Source organism: Ranitomeya imitator, chromosome 5 (assembly GCF_032444005.1).
Source record: "Ranitomeya imitator isolate aRanImi1 chromosome 5, aRanImi1.pri, whole genome shotgun sequence".
NCBI lineage: Eukaryota > Metazoa > Chordata > Amphibia > Anura > Dendrobatidae > Ranitomeya > Ranitomeya imitator.
In genome coordinates, this window is record NC_091286.1 from 653,717,765 (window position 1) to 653,730,434 (window position 12,670).

Here is a 12,670-nt window from a genome sequence, read left to right on the forward strand (position 1 = left end):
ATCCCCTGAAGAAGGTCATCTGTACTGAAACGTATGTCAGGGAGTGAGTCCCAGCTTTCCTGCTCTGTGCCATGACGGGTAATAGTATTTGACCACAGCTTATACCTCTGTTTTGCCGCTGCCTGTATACGGTCGGTATTTAGTGATTGGTGAGCAGATTACATGAGGTCTATGGGGTTTTATGTATTATCTATTGGTAGCTTTTAGCACCTGTGAGCGTTACCAACTCTGTTCCTCTAAGCTGCACCAACCTACTAATACTACCTATATGGCAGCTTTATAAACCTCTTATCACTGACCCAGTGTAGAGTTATTAGCCCATTTTACTGTTCTATACATTGCTTTTTAAACTTTTGTACTTTGACAAAATAAGGTGTGTTCTATGTGATTTATAAAAAAAACAAACAATACTTTTATTTCAATTAGCATTGACTCGGGTTCCTTTTGTTATTTAACCTCCAATTTTAGTAGGCTTTTGAAAGATCTTGGATGATGGCCTGGCGGGGTCACTTGACAAAAATGAATAGGACTTTTTAAACCCAACACATCCGGTTATGGCAACCTATTGTCTCCCGAAAATCCATAAGGGAGTATCACCATTGAATGGGAGACCAATAGTGTTTGGAATAGCTAGCATCAGCCACCATATTGGGATGTATCTGGATGATATTCTTAAACAATTTGTCTAGGCCTTAAATTCTTACACTAGGTATTCAACAGATCTCTTGAGAAAGCTGGGAGTAATGTTGTAACTAGAATCAATTCTATGTAGTATTGATGTGGAGGCCTTGTATTCGTCCATCAACCATGTTGATGGTCTAAAACCGGTGAAATTTTTTTCAAAAGATGGGGTCAGGAGTGCTATGGTCAATACTTTTGTCCTCAAACTGTTGGAATTCTGTTTGACTAAAAACATTTTTTATTCAATGGCAAGCTCTACCACCAGCTCAGGGGCACCGCAATGGGCAATTCTTGTGCGCCATCATATGCCAAATATGCTCCTGGGAGGAGACAATCGCATTTGGCCATTTGTATACTGAAGAATGTTCAAAAATTACATTCTGGGCACGTTATATTGATGTGTTGCTGGTTTGGAATGGAGGGATCCCAGAACTTAATTTTGTGGCCAAATTTAATGATAATCCCCTGGGTTTTACATCATTGAATATCGGAAGGATATAGATATATATTTTTTTTTTAAAGATTTCGACATCCCAAAAAACCCTGATGGAAATGTCAACACAAAAATCAATAGAAAACCAACATCTACAAATGCCCTTTGGTGGTACAGTCACCATCCTTCCCCTTAAAGAAGGGCATCCCTAAGGGACAACACACGAGGGTGCGCCATCATTGCTCCTCGGAGTGAGATTACCAGGAACAAACACCAGACCTACGTGAGTTTTTTTTGAACAGAGGTTACCCAGATGGTATTCCTCAAAAGGCTTATAGGGATACAAAAAAAATTAAAATAGAGCAGAGTTGTTAAATCCAGTCAATCGAAAAGAACCCCTTTCCTGTTGCTTCATTACAACCGGACTTTACAGAAGAATTTTATAAACCACTAATATATATGTAACCTCAATGTTTCCATGTGGTGTAGCACACTTGGCTGTGTATTGAACGCTGTGTCCAGCCGCAGCGTTCAATACACAGCATCCAGCTGTTATACCATAGTAAAGAGGATTTTCAGAAATCCTGTCTGCACTATGCTTCCAAAGATTGAGTTGTCAGACCTACAGCACCACACGTGTTGCCTTTTTACACCACACCATGTCTATTTATCTTGTGTTGGCACATTGAATTTGCAAGATAACTAGCACATTGTATTGATAGCATGTGGTGATAACGCACGTGTTAAATGAAAACATGCGTTATCAACACATGCAAAAAAGTGAACAGCGTTTTGGACGGAGCAGCCTTATTGCTGCGCCAAAAAATGTTGCTCCTCCGCAGCTGTCATAATTAATGATTTTTTTTCCCCACACAGGACTGAGGTCAACTTTTCTAGCCCGCAACCTGTGGATGACACCTTGGAAGAATGAGCAAGCAGTTCCGCTGGAGCGGGAGGGACAATTTCTCCATCCGTTACCACAGCTTCTGCTGGTGCCACATGTTCAGCAGCTGCTGCAGGCACATCAACTTCAGCAGCTGTTGGATCATCTGGTTCAGCAGAAGCTGTGGTAATGGAGAAGAGCTTCCTATCCGGTGGCAGGAGAGTCTAGTAAAAAAATAAATAAAATCTATAAGGATAAATCTGAACAGATTGCTAGTGTTACCCTGGATTTACTCAAAATATCCTCAACTGAGGACCATTGTGATTTTTTTCACATTGACTATTGCACACAAGGCTCGCTCACTGCCACCGGATAGGCAGTCACTACGTCAAAGTGCCAAATGTCTCACCGCTTTGGAGGACCCTGCTCCAATCATGCCTTATGATGAGGTGTGGATGGGGGTTTTTGGACTGTTTTGGCCACGACCTAAACCAAGGGAACCACAAGCAAGAGAGCCTTACTCATACAACCGACCTGCCAGCAATTATTCCAATGGAGGAAATGACTGGGACCATCTCTAACTCCCAATTTCAGTACAGACACAGCTACCTCCTATGGCCAAGATGCAATTTTGTTTGCAACCATCTATACTTTCACAGGGTACGTTGCCAAGAAAAGGCCCACTTCTGTTTTTTTCATGTTGAAAAAATAATGACAATGTTATTCAACAGAAATTAATTTTACAAACAAATTACTAAGGTCATCTGATTTTTATATACTTAACGTAGTTAGCGGACAAGGCCTCCATGTCGGATGGTATCAAGGGTATATGGGCACTGGACTATGGGATAGAGGTAGTGTGAATGGTGTATGGGCACTGGACTATGGGATGGAGAATCATTAACATTTTTCTACAAACACTTAATATATAGAAAAATAACCAAATGAAAGTAATTATTATTTCTTGTTAATAAAAAATAATTTTTTGTTCCAAAAAAATATAAACAATTGTATATCGATCTTGAATTAGATTCATAGTGATCTTGACTTTTTCAAACTTTTGGTACCGATCGTGGCATCTTTTATTGGTCGGTCAATGTTCTTCCATCCTTCTCAGCACTCAAGCCCTCCACCAGCCCCAGATCATGGAAAAAAAAAAAAAAAGATGCTACAGGTCCATGAAACAAAAGGCTGCGGTTTGAACGTGATAAGTGGCTTTCTTTTTTGTTGTGCCAAAGTAGTAAAATGTGAGAATTTATGTAATTTACACAAGATGCATTTTTTAACATTTTATAATCACTGGTTACATGATCCATACTATAAAACTCTTAAACCCATGCACTGTATGCGATGAAGCAAAATAAAATTATTGGATTTTCAATGGCAAAAGTAGAAACTAAGCTTTTGTCCTGTAAATTGATTCCCCCACAAGCCACTAAAGGAAAGATGCTACAGGTGGATTCAGAATTGTCCTATATATAGTTTGTCTTGCTACTCGCAAAAATAAAGTTGAAGATCAAATGTACAATAGAAACAAGTTAACCAAAAAATACACAACGTAATACTAAATCTACCCCATAGCAGTTTAGACCGTTTTTTAAGTATTGGATGCTTTGCTGTGGAGACTTGTGCACCTGCTAGGTTTAATTTATTTCCTTTTTCACAAAACAAACTTTGGTAGTTAAATGAACCCTGAAATGCAGCCAAGACCGATACAACTCATCCAGAAATAACCCAGCTTTCATACAGCTATATTGCCCAAAAATAATATGGCTCCTGAAATTACCATGAACAAAAAAATAGCTTTGTCCAAAAGCCACCATTCTTAAAGGGTTTGAAGAGTCTCAGGTGTTAGGGTGCTGCTGCAGAGAATTATTTTTTAACACCATCATGGTTTTGGTTTGTTTTTTATGTAGGCAAACAATTTTAACTTGGGGTAAACCTAATGAAAATGATCTGGTGATGTGAAGACCTGAATTGGTGACATCTGACACATCTAAGAGCGCGAATCACAACTAATAACAGACCTTTAGACTACATGGCTCAGGGAAGACTTATGGTTTTCATGTTAAATAGTTTCAGATATTAAAAATCCCATATGACCAATTCACCCTTGTAATGTTAGGCCTTACCTGTCTTCTTCTCGGGAGCCATGACCACTTTGAAATAGGTTCCGCTGCCCAGAGTCTTCAAATACTGGTAGTCCTCCTCTTTGGTGTGGGTGACCATCGTAGATTGTGACGAAATGAAAATTCAGTTGGTTTTCCTCAAGTAGATTTTATTAAAAAAATATATTTACAGAAACTGACAATTGAACATACACAGGTGATAAAATGTGAATCTTACAATTGCCTCTGCAACCAAAGTACTTTGAATTAGGTTTTTTAATCAAAATTAAGCACATGGTATGAAAAAAAATATTTAAAATAAAAGCATTTGTGTCGGAAGCACAATATTAAGGGGGGGGGGGGGAGGGGGAGGAGACTGTATTACAGCATGACATTTAGTAACAGTAGTTTATGTATGTAAAATGTGATTACATTATATGACCATTAATTCCAGAGGCAGAAGATACAAGGCAGGGTAAAAAAAATTAAATAAAAAATGGAGCAATACAAATAAGTGTCTATAAAATGAGACGTTTCACAGTTTTCCATGCTACAGTTTGCTTCAACCACAAATCCCAACAAGGTTCCAGGCAGGTCCTGCTGGCAGAAAATGGGTTCATTGCAGGGAAGTGGAAAGGTATGAATATATGATTTCCAAAACCTTTTAGGTTGAGAATTGTTTTTGAGAAGACAGAAAACCAAGTCTCCCTTTATCAGAAGATGTTATCATGCAACTGTTGACTGTAGGATCTTTCTTTGCTCTTGAGGCTGCCCAAGCAACAAGGACTGCTACTTTTATCCCAGCACTTGCAAAAGAAAAGATGGCCGGTGCAGTAATGAATGTAGGATGTTTGGTTAAAACCAGGTATTGCGGTGTCAGAAAATATAAAAAGGAGGAAGAAAGGTAGTTGTATAACATCAAGATGGGTCACTGGAATCAGCTAGGTCTCGTTACTCAAAATATCTGCCAATTAAACAGATAAACAGGTTTAACGCAGACACGCCTATTCCCTGTGTTCCACACCAGCTCTAACTTTTGAACATCTGCGTGCCAGCCGTCTAATAAGTGAATGGGCTTCTGGTAGTAGGGGTTTTTCCATACTGGCAAGCAAGGCGTACAGCCAACGACCCAGTTCTGGTGTAAAATCTCTTTCTTCAAACCAATTCACCAGGTACTCCAACACACTTGTGACCGTAGCCTGGCTTATGCGACTGACAATGCTCAGCAAAGGAGGGAACCCAACCTTGATATAATCAATCCCTAGGTTTTCATTTTCACGGTTTGGAGCAGCCGCCAGGTTGGAATACAACCGCTCACCCAAACAGAATCATTTCCAGCTTTCCTCATCCTCTGTGCTTGGCGTCAATACATTGCTGTCATGGGGTTGGGATTTCCAATGGCTCCTGTGCTTGTTGAGACTGTCGTACATCTGAGAACTCTGATACCTGTTATTGCTGCCATCGGAGGCTCGGTGAATATCCTTCAGGAGCAGGCTGACATTCGAACAGCGCTATACTGACCATTTGACCCTAAAAGCTAAGAAAGAAGCAATCTGAGCAATGACTACATCAGGACATCGTGCAGCCTCAATTTGGACCCGTTTTAAAAACTCCTGCGGTGTCTGAGGAGGAGCAGCGGGGTCAAAATCATCCATGGGTTCGCAGTCTCCCACCGGCAGCAGCCGCGGCATCAGCTCCTCTGGCCCAGAGTCCATGCCTGCCCGGTAGTAGCGGACCCGATGCTGTCACACACAGGGCCATTAGTCTCAAGCAGATTTTGATCTGACGTAGGATGAGCTGCAATCTCACAATCAGTGAAGTTGCTTCTCTAGGAGTTGAGTGCAAAGATCCACATCACAAATGACTGCAATGACCCAGTCTTATATGGACACCATGGCCATGAGATTGAGGTTCCTCCTCCCATAGACAATGGGTTAAGTGACCGTCTAGTCATATGGAAATGAAGATCTCTCCATAAACACAAGTCTATTGTGAGTGGAAAGATCAGTCCAGATACAAGAGACATCTGAGTGGAGGCCATGCTTAGTTTATCCAGTTGGGTAGGTTACTGCCATCACTCCGCCCCAGGTCCGCAAAGTTCCCGCCCTTGTCAATATGTCCTAATGTGGAGATTTTTGTCAGATTGGTATCCCACGACTGACAGAATTTCCTCCCTCACCCACTACAATAACCTTTCTAGGGCTGAATCTTTAGGCTTTAGGAGGTAAACGACTTAAGGACGTGGTATTCAAACCTGCTAACAAGGGCAGGGACATTGGGATATGGCCTTCAAAAATGTATCTTGTGGAGGCTTATCGCCAACTTAGGGACTCTTCTTGCTATAACAAACTAACATATAACCCTTTTATCTCTTATAAGGAAGAATTGATTAAAATCATGCAGAGGGCAATCACTGATGGCGTTATAACTCCGCAAGTGTGGGATGTGCTGGTTGTTAAAAACCCTTGTAATGCAACACTACCTCCTCCCCAAGGTCCACAAGAGTGTGCACAATCTTCCAGGTAGGCCAATAATCTCTGGGGTGGGTGGGCTTACAGAGGGCATCGGCAAATTTATTGACTCATTCCTCAAGCCCCTGGTGGAGACTATCCCTTCTTATCTGATGGAGGATTCGTCAGATTCTTAAGAAAATAGACTCCGTTCACATTGATGACAACATGATCTTAGTAACTTGTGACGTTAAGTTCTTATACACCAGTATTCGCCACCAGGATGGCTTGAGGGTGGTTTCATATTTCCTGTCCATGACTAGCTTCTCAAGTGACAATGATTTTCTCTTTGTACTTTTGCAATTTTTGTTGACAATTTTTTTTTTTATTTAATGGGTCCTTCTACCTGCAGCTCCAGGGGACTGCAATGGGCATGGCCTGTGCGCCCACCTATGCAAATCTCTTCCTGGGGCTGTGGGAGAGGGACTTGTTCTCGTCAGATCGGGGTGTGTCAATGGAGTGGGTCATATTTTGGGCCCGCTAGATTGATGACATTCCTGATCTGGCGAGGTTCACCTTTTGAGTAACAATTTCTTTTCAGATTTGAATAAAAATAATTTGAATATACATCTGTCATTTAAATTTGATTTGAATACCATTGATTTTTTAGATGTCACTGAGGAGAGGCGTGGGCGGGGTCCTTGTAGCCGATGCCTTCCATAAGGACACGGCAGTTAATTCTGTCTTGCATGCATCATCATCCCATCCTCCCCACGTGATTAACTCTGTTCCAACTGACTAGTTTTAGAATTAGAAGGATCTGTTCATCACATGAAGACAGGCTCAAGCCAAGGATGGACTAATCGCTTCCTGGATAGAGGACATAGCAAAAGGTGCTTAAAAAAAAAGAGCGTACAATCGAACCAGAAACACCAAGAGACACCAACTGCTTTACTCGGCAACAAAGATTAAGGATAATTCGCAGGTATGATTGGTAACTCAATATGAATAATCAGGATCACTTTGCACTCAATACAAGTAGGTGCTTAGGAGGAAAAAAATAAAGTCAATAGAATAGAACAACCTCCAGCACACATAAAAAAGGTGAGAAAAGTCTTGTCTTCAATTCACAATGATGCAATTTTATTCATTAATTCTGGGGGTTCACAGCCATGAAACAAAGTAGAGCGATCAAAGGAACCATAACTGATTTAATGAGCCATTCGCAGTTTCACTGTACCGTCCGTGTGTACTTACACGTGCATGGCTTAATCTTTGAGACAAGCATATGCTACTGGCAGGATCAACCAGGTATTAAATCAGTTATGGTTCCTTTGATCGCTCTACTTTGTTTCATGGCTGTGAACCCCCAGAATTAATGAATAAAATTGCATCATTGTGAATTGAAGACAAGACTTTTCTCACCTTTTTTATGATTGGTAACTCAATACCACTCACAATGGAGCAGTATGCAGGATGTGTTGGCCCAATACTGGCCAATACTCCTTGCTGACCCCATTCTAAAACGGTATCAGTAACAGTATCAAACTGCTCAATCTTCAGTTACGGCTAGGAGATCACGCAATCTGGGTGATCACCTAGTGAAAAATTTTGCACCTCGTGTTCCTCCCCCTCTGTTCTCATCTGGATGGCCACCTCACAATGTGGCCTGGGGCTGTAAGCCATGTGGTAATTGTGTGGCGTGCCCTATCATCATCAATGCCAAGGCTTTTTCCTCAGAAGGTCGGAATTTCACCATTACACAAACTATCACATGTTCAACTACAATGGTAGTGTACTATGCCTCGTGTCCCTGCAATAAAGTTTATGTAGGTCTCACCACTCGGGCTTTTAAGGTTCGAACACGTGAGCATGTGGGATATAATAGCAGCTGCTAAAGAGGATATTGTGGAGGCCCTTAAAACTATTCCGCACCATTTCAAAGCCCTTCATGCTTGTGATTCGTCGGGTCTTAAGGTTAGAGGTATTGATTGTATTGTTCCTAATGCTCGTGGGGGAAATTTAGGTCGTTGCTGGCACAAAGGGAGGCCTTCTAGATTTGGAAGCTTCGCACTGTACATCCTTACGGCCTTAATGAGATTGAGTTTTGCCCCTTTTCTTTATGTATTCACCTCTGCTTGTGCTTTTTAATTTTGCCTTCCAGTTTGTTATTTCTATGTCTTTTTAATCTTCTGTTATTAATTTTTATGTATATACCCTTAGGTTCATACTTTCATTGTCGGGCTGTTCCCTTTATCATCTTTCTTACAAGTGTGGTCTTTGGGATACATTTCTACGGACATGGATTTTCCTCATTTTGATGAACAGCATCGAATAGATACATCACCCATAACTGTTACTCATCACTTTCTATGAATTTTGGATATTGTGATGTCTTATATTCAAATGCGTATTATATGTTTTGTATCTTGTATATGCATCTTTATTATGCATTTATTATTCTGTTTTAGTATATTTATTGGCAATGGGAGTTGCCCTTCACTACTTTAGCACTCATTTAAAATATGTTGGTTGCTGTATACAACTTTTTGGTAGGCTATACCCTTTTGTAATACTTGTTGTTCATTGCACTTGGTATTCATACAAACCTTTTGTAGTCTTGCGCGCATGCGGGCCGGCTCCTGTATGTTCGGCGCCGCCAACTGTCTGCTTAGGCTGGGTGGTTCTCGCATCCTGGGTTGCGCTCAAGTGACACGTGGGCATTGTCTCCAACGCGGACCGCCCTGCCTGTAGACGTCCTCGGCGACCCTGACTTCCAGGTATGCTGGCGCTTCATGTGCCACTTTTAAGCAGCTTCTTATTAATGTTAAATTTTGATTGGCCGGCCTGGCCTTTTTAAGACACCTCCTTGCTCTGGAAGCCACTCCCCCGGAAGAAGGCTTGAGCGCCAAAACGCGCATTGGGACGGTGGGTCGCACAGGGGACGGTGGGTCGCACAGGGCTCCAGGCACCTCCAGGTAAATACTATGATCGCATGATCAAGATTTGGGTACTCTGTCTTATATCCAGATTTGGTATACAGCTTCTTTTGGAGTCCTTTTGTTCTATGATGTGCACTCATACTTGGGTTTTTGTATTATAAATGTAAGGTACATTCTGGTCTATGGAGCAATCTTACTAATCCCCAATTCACATACACCCATTGTTGCCTGTTCCCTTGTGAACTTCCACCTATGTTTTGGCTAACCTCTGTCACATCCCCTGTATTTTTATGAATTTGTCTATAATAAAGTTTGTACAATTTTTACCTATTGATTCCTGGTGGTGCATGAATCTATTCCTGCTCTTTCCACATTTAATTGGTTATTTGTGGATATTGGCCTTGTATGTATATGATTTACACATGTGACCGTAGCCTGGCTCATGCGACTGAATGCTCAGCAAAGGAGGGAACCCAACCTTGATATAATCAATCCCTAGGTTATCATTTTCACGGTTTAGAGCAGCCGCCAGGTCAGAATAAAACTGCTCTCCCAAAGAATCGTTTCCAGCTTTCCTCATCCTCTATGCTTGGCATCAATACATTGCTGTCATGGGGTTGGGATTTCCAATGGCTCCTGTGCTTGTTGAGACTGTCATACAGCTGAGAACTGGGATACCTGTTGCTGCCATCGGAGGCTCGGTGAATATCCTTCAGGAGCAGGCTGACATCTGGACAGCGCTATACTAACAGTTTGCCTCTTTCTTCGCTTTTTAGGGTCAATCTGAGCAATGACTACATCAGGACATCGTGCTGCCTCAATATGGACCCGCCTTAAATACTCCTGCAGTGTCCGAGGAGGAGCAGCGGGGTCAAAATCATCCATGGGTTCGCTGTCTCCCACCGGCAGCAGCCGCGGCATCAGCTCCTCTGGCCCAGAGTCCATGCCTGCCCGGTAGTAGCAGACCCGGCGCTGTCATGCACAGTGCTATTAGTCTCAAGTAGATTTTGATCCGACGTAGGACGAGCTGCAATCTCACAATTTGTGAAGTCGCTTCTCTAGGAGTGGAGTGCAAAGACCTTGTAGTAAAGATCCACATCACAAATGACTGCAATGACCCATCAGTCTTATATGGACACCATGGCCATGAGATTGAGGTTCCTCCTCCTTCCATAGACAATGGGTTAAGTGACCGTCTAGTCATAGGGAAATGAAGATCTCTCCTTTAACACAAGTCTATTGTGAGTGGAAAGATCAGCCCAGGTACAAAAGACTTCTGGGTGGAGGCCATGCTTGGTTTATCCAGTATCTGCCAATTGTTGACATAATCTAACAGGTTGCTTTCTTATGTCAAGTTACTGAAGTAAATGTGTGAAAATAGCCTAAATCTTCCAATACTCTATGGATGAAAGAAATCTTCATGCTGTACATAGCAATGTTCTTTTAGGTCACCTAATCATTACAAAAATCTGCATCCTGCATTTATAATATTTATTTATAGAGTCATACAGCACAGGGTTACACCTTGGCTTAGAGTAAAATAATATCACTCTTCCATCAAAACTGTTAAGATAGTTTGTGTGAGTACTCCCTGACAAATCCAAACCCCCCCAAAAAATGGAGTAGAGAAAATCTCAAATTATAAATTAGATTAAATAAATGCGAAAGAACAATTATATTAAAACAACGTAGTACAGTTTACATAGGAGACAGAGGAACAAACTAGTGGCATAACAGTTGATGGGAACAAAGGTATAGTATATCATGGTAGAGGACCGGTACATATACTAATGTACAAGATAATGGAGGCACAGTGTCATAAAGTCCATAACCAAGTTATATAAATAAAAATACCGCCAGCCACAAAATACACCGATGTAATTATGAAGGCTTACCCATGATGAGAAGTAAATCCCACGGACTCCCTGGCTTTGTTCCCATGAACTCTTATACCACTAGTTTGTTCCTCAGATGTCTCCTGTGTAAACTGTACTACGTTTTGATATAATTGTTCTTTCGCATTTAATAAATTAATATTATTATGATTTGTGAGATTGTGTCTACTCCATTTTTTGGTTTGGATCCTGCATTTACAAACAATGATCAAAAAAATATAGTTCTTACCGATAACGGTATTTCTCTGAGCCCATGACGGCACCACGGAGAGAGGGTATCCGCCCACCAAGGACAGGAAACCTACGGATAAAAAGGCGGTACCACTCTCCAGCATCAGTTTGTTTACATAGAGAACGATGGGAGACTACTAAGGCATTTGCAAATTTTAACTGTTTAGTCTAATAAGATACCGCGTGACTAACTATAAATAGATTATGAATAGACTATGGCACTCTTTAAATGTGCGCACCCATAAGTGAAGGGAGGGAATGTACGGGTGCCGTCATGGGCTCAGAGAAATACCGTTATCGGTAAGAACTATATTTTTCTCTGATCGCCCATGACGGCACCACGGAGAGAATTGCATAGATAGTGCATTCAGGGAGGGACCACCGCCTCCAGAACCCTTTTACCGAAAGTAAGGTCTGAAGAGGAGATTAGGTCCAATCTATAGTGCCTATAGAATGTGGATGGTGAGGACCAGGTAGCAGCTCTACATATCTGGTCAATGGAAGCTCCGGCCTTCTCCGCCCAGGAAGTTGCTACTGCCTTTGTTGAGTGAGCCTTAACCTCCCCGGGAGCGGACATCCCACTTGCCGTGTATGAGAGACTGATGGCGTCTGTGATCCATTTTGCTATGGTGGCTTTAGATGCTTTTTTCCCCTTCCGGGGACCCTGAAAACACACAGAGGAATCCTCCCTACTCTCTCTAGTGACTTCTAGGTAATGTAAGAGACATCTTCTTACATCTAGTGTATGTAATGTTTGTTCCTCCTTATTTTTAGGATTGGGACAGAAGGAGGGGAGAGATATCTCTTGAGACCTGTGAAATTTTGAAGCCACTTTCGGGAGATATGCTGGGTCTGTTTTTAAAACGACCCTATCCTCTAGAAATTGTGTGTGAGGAGGGTTGGCTGAGAGAGCCTGTAAGTCGCTAACCCTGCGGGCCGAAGTGAGGGCGACTAATAGAGCTGTTTTGAGAGATAGCGTTTTTATTGTAGATTCGTGTAATGGTTCGAATGGAGGATTAGTCAGGGCTTTAAGGACCAAGTTTAGGT

At 41.8% G+C, this 12,670-nt stretch overlaps 2 pseudogenes; both read right to left on the reverse strand.

The window, feature by feature from the left end:
• Window positions 1-5,023: 5,023 nt before the first annotated feature.
• Window positions 5,024-5,820, reverse strand: LOC138680959 (gem-associated protein 2-like; annotated as a pseudogene).
• Window positions 5,821-9,824: 4,004 nt separating this feature from the next.
• Window positions 9,825-10,442, reverse strand: LOC138637909 (gem-associated protein 2-like; annotated as a pseudogene).
• Window positions 10,443-12,670: the final 2,228 nt, after the last annotated feature.